The sequence below is a fragment of the Sciurus carolinensis genome, chromosome 4, assembly GCF_902686445.1.
Source record: "Sciurus carolinensis chromosome 4, mSciCar1.2, whole genome shotgun sequence".
In the NCBI taxonomy this organism is placed as follows: Eukaryota; Metazoa; Chordata; class Mammalia; order Rodentia; family Sciuridae; genus Sciurus; species Sciurus carolinensis.
In genome coordinates, this window is record NC_062216.1 from 109,883,386 (window position 1) to 109,899,552 (window position 16,167).

General features: G+C 36.4%; 1 protein-coding gene across 1 annotated transcript in view; it reads left to right on the forward strand.

Annotated features, from left to right (window-relative positions):
• The first annotated feature begins 362 nt into the window (after positions 1-362).
• Spats2 (spermatogenesis associated serine rich 2) overlaps positions 363-16,167 on the forward strand; it is a 52,810-nt gene continuing 37,005 nt past the window's right edge. The window contains exon 1 of the mRNA XM_047550992.1: positions 363-406. The gene's annotated coding sequence lies outside the window, so the exon portion shown is untranslated. The remainder of the gene's footprint in view (positions 407-16,167) is intronic.

Genomic DNA, 16,167 nt, shown 5'->3' on the forward strand with positions numbered 1-16,167 from the left:
TATGGTTTTAAAAGTCTTAGTTTCATTATATAATAAGCCTTTTTTTTTTTTTTTTTTTTTTTTGCAGTGCTGGGGATTGAACCCAGGGCCTTGTGCTTAAGAGCAGTCACTCTACCAACTGAGCTATATCCCCAGCCCTATAATAAGTCTTTATAAAGAAAATCTGAACTCAAAAGGAAGGCTGGGCTTGGTGGTGCACATCTGTAATCCCAGTGGCTCAGGAGGCTGAGGCAGGAGGACAGTGAGTTCAAAGCCAGCCTCAGCAACTTAGCGAAGCCACAAGCAACTCAGCAAGACCATGCCTCTAAATAAAATGTAAAAGTGTAAGAGATCCCACGAAAACCACACCGGACATGGGAAATCACATAAGGGAGTTTATTAAGCAAACAAAGTGTCTCCCTGCAGGGTAAGAGAAAAAATGAGAGTAAAAGAGAAAGGAAAGAGAAAGGGTGCGCGCTAGAGAGAGTGGAAAGCGAGGAGTGTCAGGGACCAAGAAGAAGTTCTCATTCTGAGAACGTTCTGACCTTTACGATAAGCAGCAAGGAGGACAAAGAAAGCAAGCAAGTAGGAGAGAAAAAGCAAGAGAAAAGATGGCGGGGTAGGTGCCCTGAAGCAGTTGAATCCTGCCTGGCTAACAGGGGACCAATAACGGAGAAGGACACTTGCAAGCTGACTGATGAACCAATAGCTAGCTAGGATATTCACAGACTGACAGTAGTTGGGAGTGGGGACATGGCTACAACGGAAAGGGCGGGAGAGCAGCTTTGTACATTACAAAAAGGGCTTGGAATGTGGCTCAGTGTTTAAAGGGCCCCTGGGTTCAATCCTCGGTACCCCCCCCTCCAATCTGATCCTAGAGCAATAATATGAGTAAAGAAGCTGAACTGTTCTATGGAATGAGATTTATAAGCTGAAAATTTTTTTATAATCCAAGTTTGTTTCTTTTTAGTTAATATGATTCAGTTTGGTGTGTTTTCTCAGTTTTGCTTGAAATGTTAAACATCGGTTTTCATCCTGGAAATAAGAAGTACTATAATAGAAATAAGATTCTTGATTTGAAAATCAAATAACTTCATGTAAAAAGTTTACATTTGTTTTTTTCCTTAAAAACTTACCTTTAGTAGATTGCTTTGACCTTTTTAAAAAGTAGAGTCTTTACTTCATGTCTGTTTTGCCAGAGCTGTGAAAAAAGTATCATTGCCTTTTGTGATTGGTATCTGCTATAAAATGAATTTACATCTTAAATTACATTATAGACATTAGTGCTTAACCAGTTTTGGTTGAATTTAGCCTAGATTTATATTTAGTTAGAAAATGTTGTTAGGACTGTCTCTGAAACAAATCTATACATAAAGTTGTTTTGCATAACATCTGAACAAAGTATCAAAATTTATCTAAAGTTAAAATTTTCATTGCTTTGAGTTTTATTAGTCAAAATAATCTATAATTATTCTATAATTTGATTATACAGTACTATATTTAAAAGGTGCTATGCTAGTTGTTCTCTGGCATCTCATTTACAACTTTTTTTGTAATGATTTTTGTTTTTATTCAATCATGGACTGTTTCCATCTTATCCTTTTGTCAGTAATACTTGTAAATTCTTTATTTCATGAAATATTTGGTGGAATTACACTTGAATGGCTTAAGTCAGTTTCGGTTACAACTGTTTGTTCCTTTAAGTCTTTCAGCCAACACCCGGATCTGTAGTTCTTAGTGTCTGGTCCATGCACTAATGCTGTCTATAAAATAGAAAAATGCATATGGAAATGAAAAGTGTTTAGACTCTTTTAGCCAGGTGTGGTAGCACACATCTGTAATCTTAGCAATTTGGGAGGCTGAGGCAGAAGGATCACAAATTAGCTTCAGCTGGTGAGACCTTGTCTCAAAGTAAAATAAAAAGAACTAGGAATGTAGCTCAGTGGTAAAGTACCCCTGGGTTCAATCCCCCAGTACCTCAAAAGGAATTGCCCATATACAGTTTTATTATTTTTAGTATAATTTGTGGTTGTGTAACCATCAAAACAACCGTTTGATCCCCAATGATCCCCAATGTTGGGGATCAAACCCAGGACCTTGTGCTTGCTAGGTATGCACTGTGCCACTGAGCTATATCCCGAGCCCTACTATAACCCTATGTTAAAACACTTTCTTCATACCCCAGTTCTTTCTTAACCTGTTTGTGACCAATTCCTATTTCCACTCCCAAGTCCAGGCAAACACTGATCTTCTTTTTGTCTCTTAATAGTTTTGTCTTTTCTAGAAATTTCACATTCTCAGATTAACACAGTATAGTTAAAAAAAGATTTTTTTTAGTTGTAGATGGACATGATACGTTTATTTATTTAATTAAATTATGTAGTGCTGAGGATTGATCAAACCCAGTGCCTCACACATGCTAGGCAAGCACTGTACCACTGAGCTACAACCCCAGCCCCACAATATAGTTTTTATGTCTGACTTTTTCATTAGTGTGATTTTTTTTTTTATGTTCCTGCATATTAATGACTGTGTCAGTAGTTTTCTTCTTTTTACTACTAAGTAGTGGTATGGTTATATCACATTTTGTTAATCCATTTACCAGTTGCCATTCATTTAGATTGTTATCAGTTTGGGCTAAGAATAATTATAAATTGTGTGTAGTTACTTACAAGACTTTGTGTAGTCATATGGGCACTTTTTTTTTTTGCGGTGTTGGGGATTGAACTCAGGGCCTTGTGCTTGCGAGGCAATCACTCTACCAATTGAGCTATATCCCCAGCCTTGTGTAGTTATATGATTGCATTTCCTCACCAAAATACCTAGGAAGTGGAATTAACTTTCCAACAATCTGCCAAACAGTTTTCCAATGTGACTGTGCCATTTTACAGTCTCACCATCAGTTTCAGATTCTCCGTATTGTTTTTTGTTGTTGTTGTTGTTTTACCCCCTACTGGAGATGGAACCCAGGGATACTCTACTACTAAGCTGCATCCCAACCCTTTTTATTTTTCATTTTAAGTCAGGTCTTGCTAAACTGCTGAGGCTATCCTTGAACTTATGATCATCTTCCTGAGTTGCTGGGATTATAGGCATATATTACTGCACCTGACTAGTTTTTGTGTTTTCAGTTAGGTTTTTTTAGTTCCTTTTTATTATTTATGTGTTCAGGTTACTTTGGAAATATTTTTACTTAATTAACTAGTAAGGTACATGAACAAATAGGCTATTTAAAATCTTAACACTTTTCCATTGTTGCCACTGTTTAACTCAGTGCTATGCAGACTGTGGTGAAGAACTGTTGTATGTTTGTTGAGTCATTGTGACCATATTTTCCTTTAATTCTTTTGAAATAGTTTTTAAAAATTTCTTTGAAATACTTTAATTCTTTGAACATATTTACATTAGTTGTTTTGAAGCCCTTGTTGTGTCTACCAACTGGGCCCTTTCAATTTCTGTTGACTTATGTTTAGGTACTTTCCTAAGCCTGAGTTCCTCTCTCCCTTGACTTCCTTCCTGTGAACAGTTTAGATAATATATTATGTTGATACTGCCCATTTGTTTGCACAGTGGGGAATCTTCCTTCTTCATACTGTACAATCACAAATATATTTGCATTTTAAAAATTTTAATTAAAAATTTTTTTAGTTGTTGATAGATCTTTATTTATGCATTTATTTATGTGTGGTGCTGAGAATTGAACCCAGTGCCTCACACATGTGAGGCAAAAACTCTACCACTGAGCCACAACCTCAACCTTAATTTTTATTTTTTACTGTGACTTTTTAGGGCTTGCCTCTATGTCAGCAATGCTTAGTGGTCAGCAAATTACTTGGGTACAGGTTGTGCTCAAGACATCTCCTGCCCTTGAGACTTTTATCTTTTACTGATTGATGTGTGTGGGCTGAGTGGTACTTTTTTTGGATGGTAGGATTGCACCCGGGGTGCTTTACCATTAAGATGTATCCCCAGCCATTTTAAGTTTTTTATTTTGAAACAAGAGTCTTGCTTGGTTGCTAGGGCCTTGCTAAATTGCGAGGCTGTCCTTGAAGTTGTAATCCTCCTGCCTCATCCTCCTGAGTGGCTGGGATCATAGGGTTCACCATAGTGCCCTGCTGCTGAGTATAGTAGTGTAAACTGAGACAAGTTCTCAAGTCTGCTTTGACTTTTACTTTCTTCTAACTTCTCTTGGGTTTCTCCTATACGTGTCTAGTTTTCATTTAGCTAGCAGTGTGTACAGAATTTGTATAGCTTTTCCTGCCTCATTTCCAGAATTTTCTCATTAAATTTCCTACTAGTTTACCATGCACCCAGTCAAGACCCCAGCTTCAGTCTTGCAAAACTTCAGGTTTTTCTGTTCACTTCCAATTGAGTTCTCCACTTTAGCTGACAGAGCTATGGACTTTTAAGTCCTTTTCAAATTGAGCTAGCCCTCCTTGGCAGTAAAGCTTCTGGTTTCATGGCTATCTTAGTTCTGTTAAATCTATAGTTCTTAAGGAAACCGGAGAGAAGGAACAAGGAGTTGCCTCACCATAGGCAAAAGGGACACAGTCTTTACTTTTCTTACCTAAAGCTCTAGCAGTTTCTCAATAATTTGTTGTCTGCCTTTGGTGGATTTTTAGGACTCTGAAAGGTTGCTTTTATTCAGTTTTATACTTGTGGGGTGTGTGTGTGTGTGTGTGTGTGTGTGTGTGTGTGTGGTGCTGGCGATTGAACCCAGGGCCTTATGGATGTGAAGAAAGCACTCTACCAACTCCCCAGCTCTTACACTTGTGTTTTTTAAGGTGAGGATTCTCTAAATTCTTTCTTTACCCTAATACTTAAAAACAATTTTATTATATTTTATTAAAGCATTAGTCCTCAGAGGATTAGCAGTTAAAACAGCAAAATAATAGCTAGTTCTTCACTATAGATAGTCTGAATAGCACTTAAATAGTGGTAATAGTAAGTATGTCCTTAAATCCTAAATTGTCCTACTTGTTCATGTACCTTGCTAATTAATTAGGTAAAAATATTCTGAACCCCACTGAAGAATATACAGGAGATATTCCATATGCCAAAGAAAGATGATCTGTGGTGGAGGTGCAGGAAGACATTAATAGCAATGAAAACCACAAAATTAGTTACAAAAAGACAAATACTCTGTGATTCCATGTATTTGAGGTATCTTAGAGTGGTCAATACATAGAATGGAAAGTAGATCAGTGGGGCTTGGGGAGGGAATGAGAATTGTTTAACAAATATAGTTTTTGTTTTGCAAGATGAAGATTTGTGTACAACAATGTGAATATAATATTTCTTAACTGTATGTTAAGAATGATTAAGATGGTAAATTTTATGCTTTGTGGTTTTTTGCGTTTGCTTATTTCTTTGCTTGCTTGTTTTTTGCAGTATTGGGAATAGAAACCAGGGATTTGGTAGAATGCTAGGCATGTACTCTACCGCAGTGCTAAATTCCTAGTCATTATGTTTTTCACTACATTATTTTTTTTTTTTTACAGGTGAGTGGTTAATAATATAAATCTATATTATATTAACATAAGCCAAAATAGACTTTAAGGTTAAAAGGTTTGATCAGGGATAAGAGAGGGTTACTTCGCATGAAAAAAGGTTTAACAGGAAGATTAAAATTCTAAGTTAGGTGTGGTGGCACATTCCTTAATCCCAATGACTTGGGAGCCTGAGGCAAGAGGATGGCAGGTTCAAGGTCTGCCTCAACAATTAAGTGAGATCCTCAGCAATTTAGCAAGTCCTTATCTCAAAATAAAAAATTAAAAGGACTGGGGATGTAACTTAATGTTAAAAGTGCCCCTGGATTCAATTCCCAGTACCAAAAAGAAAATACAAGTTCTAACACCACATTAGAGCAAAAGTTGAGAAAACTAAAATACACAAGTCAACAAATAGGAGATTTTAACATAGGTCTCAATAACTGATAAAATAAGCAGCAGTAGGGATATATACAAGGTTTGTTATCATTAGCAAATGTGACCTGGCCTAATTGACATATTTAGGACATTTTTACTTAACAAACTGATAGAGATAAAATCACTATATATCTTAAATTACTTTTCAAGTGCATCTGGAATATTTTTAAAAATTAACCACATTCTGAGCCATAAAACCAGTCTCTACAGTTTTCAAAGGATTAAAATTATATCAGTTAGCTAACTGCAGAACACTTAAGCTCATTATCCAAAAGATAATTAGAAATATAATTAGAAATGTTTATTTATTAAGGACTGTACTTTGAGAATACAGAAAAAGAAAGAATGAGTACTGAAACAGGAGGGACCTTGTTGGGGTATCTTGGTCCATGCCTATAATTCCCAACTACTCAGGAGGCTGAGGCAGGAGGATCACAAGTTCTAGGTCAGTCTGGGAAATTTAGGAAGACTCTCTGTCAAGATAAAAAAAAAATAAGCTGGGAACAGTGGTGCATACCTGTAACAGGGACTGTGGAGGCTAAGGAACAAGGGTTGCCAAGTTCAAGGGCAGCCTCAGCAACTTAGGGGGCCACCTGAAGAACTGAGTGAGACCCTGTTTCAAATTAAAAAAAAAAAAAGGCAAAGGACATTGTCAACGGTCTAAAAATTTGCTTTATCAGCTTATCCAATATCAATTGTTATTGTAAAGCTACAGTAATTAATACAATGTAGTATTAGCAAAAGATGGAAATACAGTAAATGGAACAGATTCCATGAACAGATCTATTCATATATGGAGATTTTATTTATCTAAAAGACAGCACTGTAGAACAATAAGCAAAAGATGATTTAATAAATAAATCATCATTTAATAATTAATTCTAGGATGTTTAGAAATCCATATTAAAAAAAATTACTTGTAGCTGGGTGCAGTGGTGCACACCTTAATCTCAGCAACTCAAGAGGCTGAGGCAGGAGGATTTTGAGTTTGAGGACAGTCTTAGCAATTTTGGGGACCCTGTCTCAAAATAAAAAATAAAAAGGACTGGGGATGTAGCTTACTGATTCCCAGTACTTAAAGTAAGAAAGAAGTCTTTTTTTTTTTTTTTTTCCCCAAACCTTCGGAATCAATTCCAAGATTTAGATTATAGATCTAAATAGGAAAGGAAGGCTGAATGAATGAATGAATGAATGAATGAATGAATGAATAAATAAATAAATAAATATGAAAGGCAAAAATAATAAGACCTGTAAATATAATTTAGAATGTCTGTAAGACCTCAGAGTCGGGAGACCTTTATTTATTTATTTTTTCATTTTTTTCTCAGTAACATTCGTTTTTATTTTTTTGTAGTACTGGGAATTGAACCAGGGGCACTCTACCAGTCCCCTTCTCCCTTTTAAAATTTTGAGACAGAGTCTCACTAAGGTTGCTGAGGCCAACCTTAAACTTACCATCCTCCCATATCCTCCCCAGTTGCTGGAATTTTAGGCATGAACCACCATGCCCGGTGTTAACATTTATTTTTTAAAAAATGTATTACTGAAATTTTTCAGATAAAAAGAAAAATATGCCAGGTGTGCTGGCACATACCTGTCATCCCAGCGGCTCGGAGACTGAGGCAGGAGGATTGCCAGTTCAAAGCCTGCCTCAGCAAAAGTGAGATGCTAAGCAGCTCAGTGAGATCTTCTCTAAATAAAATACAAAATAGGGCTGGAGATATGTCTCAGTGGCCAAGTGCCCCTGAGTTCAATCCCTGGTACACACTCATCCCCCTGCACCCCTCAGAAAAAGAATATGATACACCCCTAACTTGTGTCCAGTAATATACACAAAACTAAACTTTTTTGTCTGTGCTTCCTTCTAGTGGTTTAAATTGAAGGAAGTTTCTGACATTATCTCAAGGCAAGATTTATTTATTTAGTGATTGATTGATTGCAGTACTGAGGATTAAATCAAGGGCCACTTTACCATTAAGCTACATTACCAGCCCTTTTTCAGGTTTTATTTTGAGACAAGGTTTTGCTAAAATGCAAGGTTCAGACTTGTGATTTTCTTACCTCAGCCTCCTGAGTTGTTGGGATGACAAGACTGGGAATATGGGTGTGTGTCTCTGTGCCCCACTGGGGAAAATTTTTGAAATAAGACATAAAAACTACTAACCATAAAGGAGAAGAGGTAAAGAATTAATGTCAGACCTGGGCATGATGGTTTATGACTGTAATTCCAGCAACTCAGGAAACTGAGACAGGAGGATCGCAAGTTCAGGACCAGCCTGGGCAATTTAGCAAGACCCTGACTTTTCAAAATAAAGGATTCAGGTAGTTGGGTGTGTGGCTTAGGGGGAAGGGGCCTTTGAATTCCAGTACCACAAAAAATAATAAAATTTCTAAAAATAATTAATGTCAGTACATTATTACAATGAAATTAAGAACTGTTCATGAAAAAGTCCAATTAAGAGTGAAAAAGCAAGTTACAGAATGGGAGAAAAGCTTTTATCATGTTATAGAACATATCATGTTATAGAACAACTACAAATCAATAAGAAAAAGACAGTTCCCCCTTTAAAAACTGGGCAAAAGTAGGTATGTCAGGAATATCCAGATGGCTAATAACATATATAAAGATGTTCACTCTTTAGAAATGACTGAAATCAAAACTATAATGACATACTACTACTCTCAGAGAGTAATGACTAAAGTAAAAAGATTAACAATACCAAGATTATGTGGAGCAACAAACTCTGAAACACTGCTAGTGAGCATCTACACTGGTGTGACTTCTTTGAAAAAACTGTTTGATGTTGTGCAGTAAAGTTGAAGATATGCACATGATATGACTTAATTCTGTTATTTTGTATATTCAGCAGAAGTTTATTTCTAGGTATAACAGAGAACTTTTATAAAAATATTCAAAACAGCAGTCTCCAAACTGGAAGCAACCCAATTTTCTACCACTAGGAGAATAGATATATAAATAATGGCATAATCATATAATGAAATATTATTCATCAATGAAAGTGAAAAAATCACATTAATCTGCAAGAATCAACAAATACAATTTTGAGAAAACAAACCACACACCAAAAATGAAATAAATACAGTTATTTGCTTTATATAGATAAAGGTAAAACTAAAGACATGAGCTTAAGTGGTGTCAGATATAAAGAAAGGAAGTGAAAGTCTGGAGAATAGTTGCCTTTGGCAAATAGGAGGAGGTGATGATTGGAAAGGGGCACAAAAGATTTCAGGGTGCTAGCTGAGTTGTAGTTCTTGATCTGATTAGTAGCACTTGGATGTTTGTTTCTGATAAATTGTCAACTGCATTACTTTGTGTGCGTGCACTGTAAGTGCATTGAATTTACTTATTTATTTGACAGTACTGGGGATCAAACCTCTTGCATGTTAGGCTAGCACTGAGCTATATCCCAGTTTCCATCTTTTTTATTATGAACCAAGTCTGGCTGAATTGCCCATGCTGTCCTTGAACTTGTGATTCTCCTGCTTCAGCTTTTTGAGTAACTGGGATTATAGGTGGTGCCACTGCACTCAGTTGGGGCTATATTTTATAATAACATTCGTTTAGTGAACATTTCACCAGGGCAGAATGGGTTTAAACAAGTGTCTCTTACCTTCCCAAATAGTGTCTCTTACCTTCACAGTTGTAGCACTCAAAGCTATCATAATTGGAGACAAAAAATGTTTAAAACTGAGATAGATTATTGATCCATAAATCAGTTTAAGAAAGAAAAAGCTCACAGATTTAATTCTCTTTTGCACAAGAGCAACAGATTTTTTTTCAATGCTGTTTGTAGTTTTCTGAGAAAAGTTGTTATTTTGTTGGAGCAAAACATAAGATTAGGATTGACCTATTCATTTCTTTTTTTTTTTTTAATTTTTTAGATGTTGCGGGATCTTTACTTCATTCATTTATTTATATGCGGTGCTGAGAGTCAAACCCAGTGCCTCACACATGCTAGGCAAGTGCTCTACCTCTGAACCAGAACTCCATCCCCTGATCTATTCATTTCTGTACTTTGAAGCAAGGGATATAGAGTGAGTGGAGAGGGGGAAATATTGAATGTTTTGTAGAATACTAGTTCTTCAAAGCTTTAATTTTTCAACTTAGAGAATTGAATTTCTGGCCTGTAGGTATAGCTCTATGGTAGAGTACTTGGTTAGCATGTGTGAGACCCTGGGTTCCATCCCCAGTACTAGAGAATAGAATTTCTTTCCTGGTGTATTTGGTAGAATTCTCTAGAATCTAAAGAACAGTGAGAAGAAGGAAAGAAAGTTTTTTAAACTATGCATTTAATTTCGTGTATTAGACAACTAATTCCAGACTAATGAGAGATGGCGTTGAAACAGAAGAAGTTGGTCACTCAATCAATAACATTGCCTACTGGCTATTCTCTGGAATGTATTGCTGAGATGGTTTGTGGAAGGTGGATTGACTTTCTTACCCAATCATCAGTCGTGGGGGAATTGATGAAATTATTATTGGAGCAAACAAACCTCTTAAACAGTGAGGCCCTTAAGATTTCTTGGAGTTAAAAAAAAAATAAAAGCTTATTCTGTGTACCTGTTGGAAACTTGGGAAAACCTATTGGAGAGAATAAGGTAGGATTTAATTGCTTGTCTCTCTTGTTAATAAAAACCCTGACCTTTTTCCATCAAGTAATACCTTAAAAAATCAGAATTCATTCTAGAAGTTTGGAGACTTCCCCAGAGTGTTTTGTCTTACAAGAACAGAAACAGTATCATTTAGACTGTGATTGATGAAGCAAAGGAGCAAAGAAAAAATTTAAACAGGAGGATAAAAAGCTGCCTTTTTTCATTGAATACATACTTAGCAGATTGGTAATTTAAGTGTGGAGATTTTCTGAACACGTTAGCCATAATGGTCATCTGAGATGGGTAGGAAGATCAGTTGGTAAGACTAAGTCTGCATTCTTCTAGCCCATTGAGAGGTTGGGTGTGTTTGGCAGTTGACAGCAAAGATAAATGTTTTGAAGTAGCTTTTGAAGAATTAAATGTATGAAAGTGTTAGCATTTTGGAAGGCTACAATAATACACAGTAGTAACAGGAATAATAATTTAGTGGTAGTATTAGTAATTAGCAGACCTAGAGGTCTTGCAGAATGGCATTTTGACATAGTTGTTCTAAATTTCCCATCATTCATTTGCTCCGCTTTCATGTGTTCTCTTTGTCCTGAATATCTTATGTCTTACCGAAACAGTGAAACAGTTGTATTTCTACCATGTTTAAGTGGTAAGGTGGCAGAAGGCAGAAGAGTTATTAGTAGTTACTGTGACAGAAATTTTCTTTTCCTCGCATTCATATTTATATAGAATAACTCATATTTCACATGAGAGCCCATAAAGAAAGCACTTCTCTTATTTTTTTTTTTTTTTTTGTTGTTGTTGTTGTTTTGTACCAAGGATTGAACCCTAGGGTACTTTACTGTTAGGCTGTATCCCCAGCCCTTTTTATTTTATTTTGAAATAGGATCTTTTAAGTTGGTTAGGGCTTCACTAAACTGCTGAGGCTGACCTCGAACTTGCAATTCTTCTACCTCACCCTACTGAGTCACTGGAATACAGGTATGTGCCACTGCACCCAGCTCTTCTTGTAATTTTATTAAATGACTTACTATGACTGTCTCTCCAGGTTGGCATGAATAAAAGCAATTCCAGACTGGTTATTTTCTTTTATGGTCAATTATTGGATGTATTCAGTCAACAATTTAAGGTTTTTTTTTGTTTTTTCTTTTTTTTTTTTTTCAAAAAAAATTTTTTAGATGTTGATGGGCCTTTATTTTATTCATTTATTTATATGTGGTGCTGAGAATCAAATCCAGTGCTTCACACATGCTAGGCAAGTGCTCTACTACCAAGCCACAACCCCAGCCCCTTCAGTCTGTTTAAATTGTTCATGAGATACCACTTTAGCAAAATCTTTTTAATTTTTAAGAAAAAAGTTGATAATAGAAAATATGACCAGTGATAACTGCACTCGACATGATGCTTGAACTTTTAGGCTTCTCCATCTCTCGGTTTTACCTGCATTTAATTGGATCTTACATCTTTTGGCCTTTGCTTGGCTATGGTTAAACATGAATTAATATTGTTACCCAACTTGCTTTTTGTCTTTAAGGAATATCAGCAAGTAATAGCAAGAATCTGAGATGTTTAGAAGAATATGCCAATACTGTTAAAATAATGGCAACTTGGGAATCAATTTATATGATGAATAACAACACTAACATTGTGTAACACAAAACTTGGATTCCCTTCTTGATTCTGCAGTACAGCTTACTGTGTTGTGTGACTTTGGACAAGAGTAATACCATAACTGATTTTCTCATCAACAGAAAATTAAGGGAGTGTATTCTCAGAGGGATTATAATCCCTCCTTTCTCCTCACTTCAGAGGTAATAGTTTGCCATCATCTGTATTAGCAAAAAAAGGCATTTAGTTTTCAAATTCAGAGGTACAAATTTACTAGTCTTAAGAGAATCCTAAGACTCAATGCCTGTGTTGAATCTCCCCTCTACACTTATGTCTGCTGTAAGTAGGCCTTTCCATGCAATCTGCCTTTCCATGAATAATCATTGAATTTACTTAAGTATTTCACAGAGTCTTATGTGTTTCTAATATTAACTCTGCTAAACTTCTTAAGATAGGACCCAAGGTGGTCAAACTTTTAATAATCTCTACTCCATAATAGTGTTATTGTTGGAGTCAGTCATATATATTTAGTACTATACAATTTGATAAATTAATGCATAGTTGCTATCATATTGAGATAGTGAATATTATTTTTACTGCTCTTTTGCACTAGAAGCATTAGACTGCTCTGAGTGAGCAGGAACCATTGATGTTTTGTTCACTATTGTGTTCTCTATGCCTACGACTGTATATGAGTGTATGAATATCTCTTCTAGACCTTGCTTTCAATTCTTTAGTCTATATACCTAAAAGTGGAATTGCCAGATCATATAATAGTTCTGTGTTTAATTGTCTAAGGAACCACCATGTGTGTTGCTGCCCGTAGCAACAATCCCCTGGGAATTTATCGGAGGTGGACATGAACTACTTTTATTATCTTTGTCTGAGCTACTTCCTTGCTTGTTTGCTTGTTCACTAGTTTATAGAGGAAGAAAGGCTTTGCTTACTTTTATTTTTAGAGGAAGAGAGGCTTTGCTTAGAGGAAGAGAGACTTTGCTTAGAGGAAGAGAGACTTTGCTTAGATTTAGAGGTGCTACTCTTTAAGAGAGGCTACGCTTATCAAAGGTCTACTGCTTCTTAAAGGTGGGTCACTTCTTGAAGGTGTGGGGTGCCACATGTGGCCTGCGACCTGCAACCTGTGACCCCCACGTTCTGCGATCTTCATTCTGTGATCTGCGACCTAGTTGTCTGCTTAGTCCTGCGTTCTGCGATCTCCTCCCAGGCAAAGAGAATGTCTTATATACCCTAAGGCAGCCAATCAGCTTAGGATTAAGTAGCACGGTTGGAGCATGTGCCATGGTACCAATCAAGAATGAGGAACATCTGTTGACCACTAGCAAAGAGGAGACATTAACTAATCAGGCAAAGGTAGATCACGCCGTGTTAACACTAATTATGTGCCACCTCTTGGCCCAGTGCCAGCCACCATAAACATGTCTCTGCACATATGAATTCCTGATTTTTATTTATTTATTTATTTATTTTAAATTTTTTATTCTTTTTGGTGGTGCTGGGGATTGAACCCCAGGCCTTGCACATGCTAGGCAAGCCCAGCCTTACCATGACTTTCTATAGATACTGAACTATTTTGCATCCCTGCCCACAGTGTACCAAGCTTCCAGTTTTCTCCCATATACTTGCCAGTAGTTGTTTAGTTTTGTTTCTGATAAACAGACATCTTGGATAAGAGTATAATCAGAACTTTGGACCAAGTTAATTATAAAAATACAATATTCAGATTAAATTATAAATTAACAGAATTAGACTATTTCAGAGATTGTCATGATACCTATTCAAAGTTGATTTAGCTGGGCTGGGGATGTAGTTCAATGGTAGAGTACTTGCTTTGCATGTGCAAGTCTTGGATTTGACACCACTGTGAGAAAGAAAAATAAGCCCAAAGTTGATTTAATACATGAGATAATCAGGCTCAGATATTTCTGTGTCATCCTTACTGCCTTGAAACAACCTTTGCCTATATATATTTTTTTTTTTTTTTGGTATCAGAGATTGAACCAAGTGGAACTTTACCACTAAGCTATATTCCTAGCCTGTTTTGTGTCATCTCACACTGTTCATTGATACATCTTTAGGGGAGGGGAGTACATTAAAACATTCAAGTTATAATCATTTGCTTGATTTATAGTGATTCTGAGAAGGTTCTAGATAGTACTTTGGCTATATAAGATCTTTATATACTGTGTGTCAATTCAATTGATAAAGATAAGTGACAGTTAACTATTATATAGTCATGTAGAAGACTCAGGCCTAAATACTAAGTTGGTGTTAAGTGTAACTGATTTTTTTTTCATTTGAGTAACAATCTTGAAACTGCCAGTATTAACAGGGGTTAGATCTAAATTAATTTAAGACTCATTGGTAACTGGCTAGCATAGTTTCTCTTGAAGTGACATAAGCTAGGTTTATGTCCTTTATTCTACTTCTGGTGTAAAAATATTAATTGCAAGACTCCTAAAGTCCAAGAAGTAAGATCAAGAATTAATAAATGGGATGGTGTGAAACTAAAAAACTTCTTCACAGCAAAGAAAACAAGAAAACAATCAAGGATGTGAAGAGAGAGCCTACAGAGTGAGAGAAAATCTTTGCCATCTGCATCTCAGATAGAGCATTAATCTGTAGGATATTTAAGAGCTCAAAAAACTTAACACCAATAAAACCCCCAAATATCCCAATCAATAAATGGGCAAAGGTGTCGCGCTCCCTGCCCGCAGAGAGACACGACACCTGGTTCTTTTCTGCCCTTTTATTGCGCGCACCCCCATCCTCTCAGTTCTTCCTTTGTTCTCCTCTTTGAGGAACTTACACTCCAATATATACAGTACTTGTAACCAATCAGCATTTTCGCACGAGGGGAGAGCATAACAGATACAGGCAGCAAAGGCAGGCATATAGTGGACCTGTACTGTCCATCAGGGAGCTTAGCCAATCCCTGGAACTTCCTCAAAATAATGTCAGTTGTTTGTGCAAAAGTTAACTGCTCTGGCTCACTGCCAGGCGCCATCTTAGCCTTGCCACACCTAGGGCCAGGGGTCCGGCCTAAACCCCGACACAAAGGAATTGAACAGGTACTTCACAGAAGAAGAAATACAGTCAGTCAACAAATATATGAAAAAATGTTCAACATCTCTAGCAATTAGAGGAATGCAAACTAAACAACACTGAGATTCCATCTACAGTCAGCATGGCATTTATCAAGAATACAAGTAATGATAAATGTTGGCAAGGATGTGGGGAAAAAGGTACACTCATACATTGCTGGGGACTGCAAATTGGTGCAACCACTCTGGAAAGCAGTATAGAGATTCCTCAGAAAACTTGAAATGGAACCACCATTTGACCCAGTTATCCCACTCCCCAGTATAGACCCAAAGGACTTAAAATCAGCATACTGTAGTGACACAGCCACATCATTGTTTGTAGCAGCTCCGTTCACAACGGCTAAGCTATGGAACCCATCCTAGGTATCCTTCAGCAGAAGAACAGATAAAGAAAATGTGGCATATATACACAATAAAATATTACTCAGCCATAAAGAAGAATGAAATTATGGTATTTGCCTGTAAGTGGATGGAATTGGCGACTATGATGCTAAGTGAAATAAGCCAATCCCCAAAAAACAAAGGCTGAATGATTTTTTCTGATATGCTGATACTAATATACAATAAGGAGTGGAGGGAAAAATAGAAGTTCATTGGTTTTGACAAAGGGGATTGAAGGGAAGGGAAGAGGGACAGGAATAGGAAAGACAGTAGAATGAATGAGACATAACTCCTGTGTTGGTATATGAATACAGGACCAGTGAAACGTCGTATCATGTACAACCACAAGAATGAAATCCTAATTAGAAAAAATTATACTCCATGTATGTATAATATGTCAGAATACACTCTTCATGTATATCTAAAAATAACAAAATTAATTAGATCAAATAAAAATATTCTTAATCATTCTGTCTTATAAATTATTGGCATCATAGCAACTAGGAAGTATTTGGAAGTGATAAAGATTA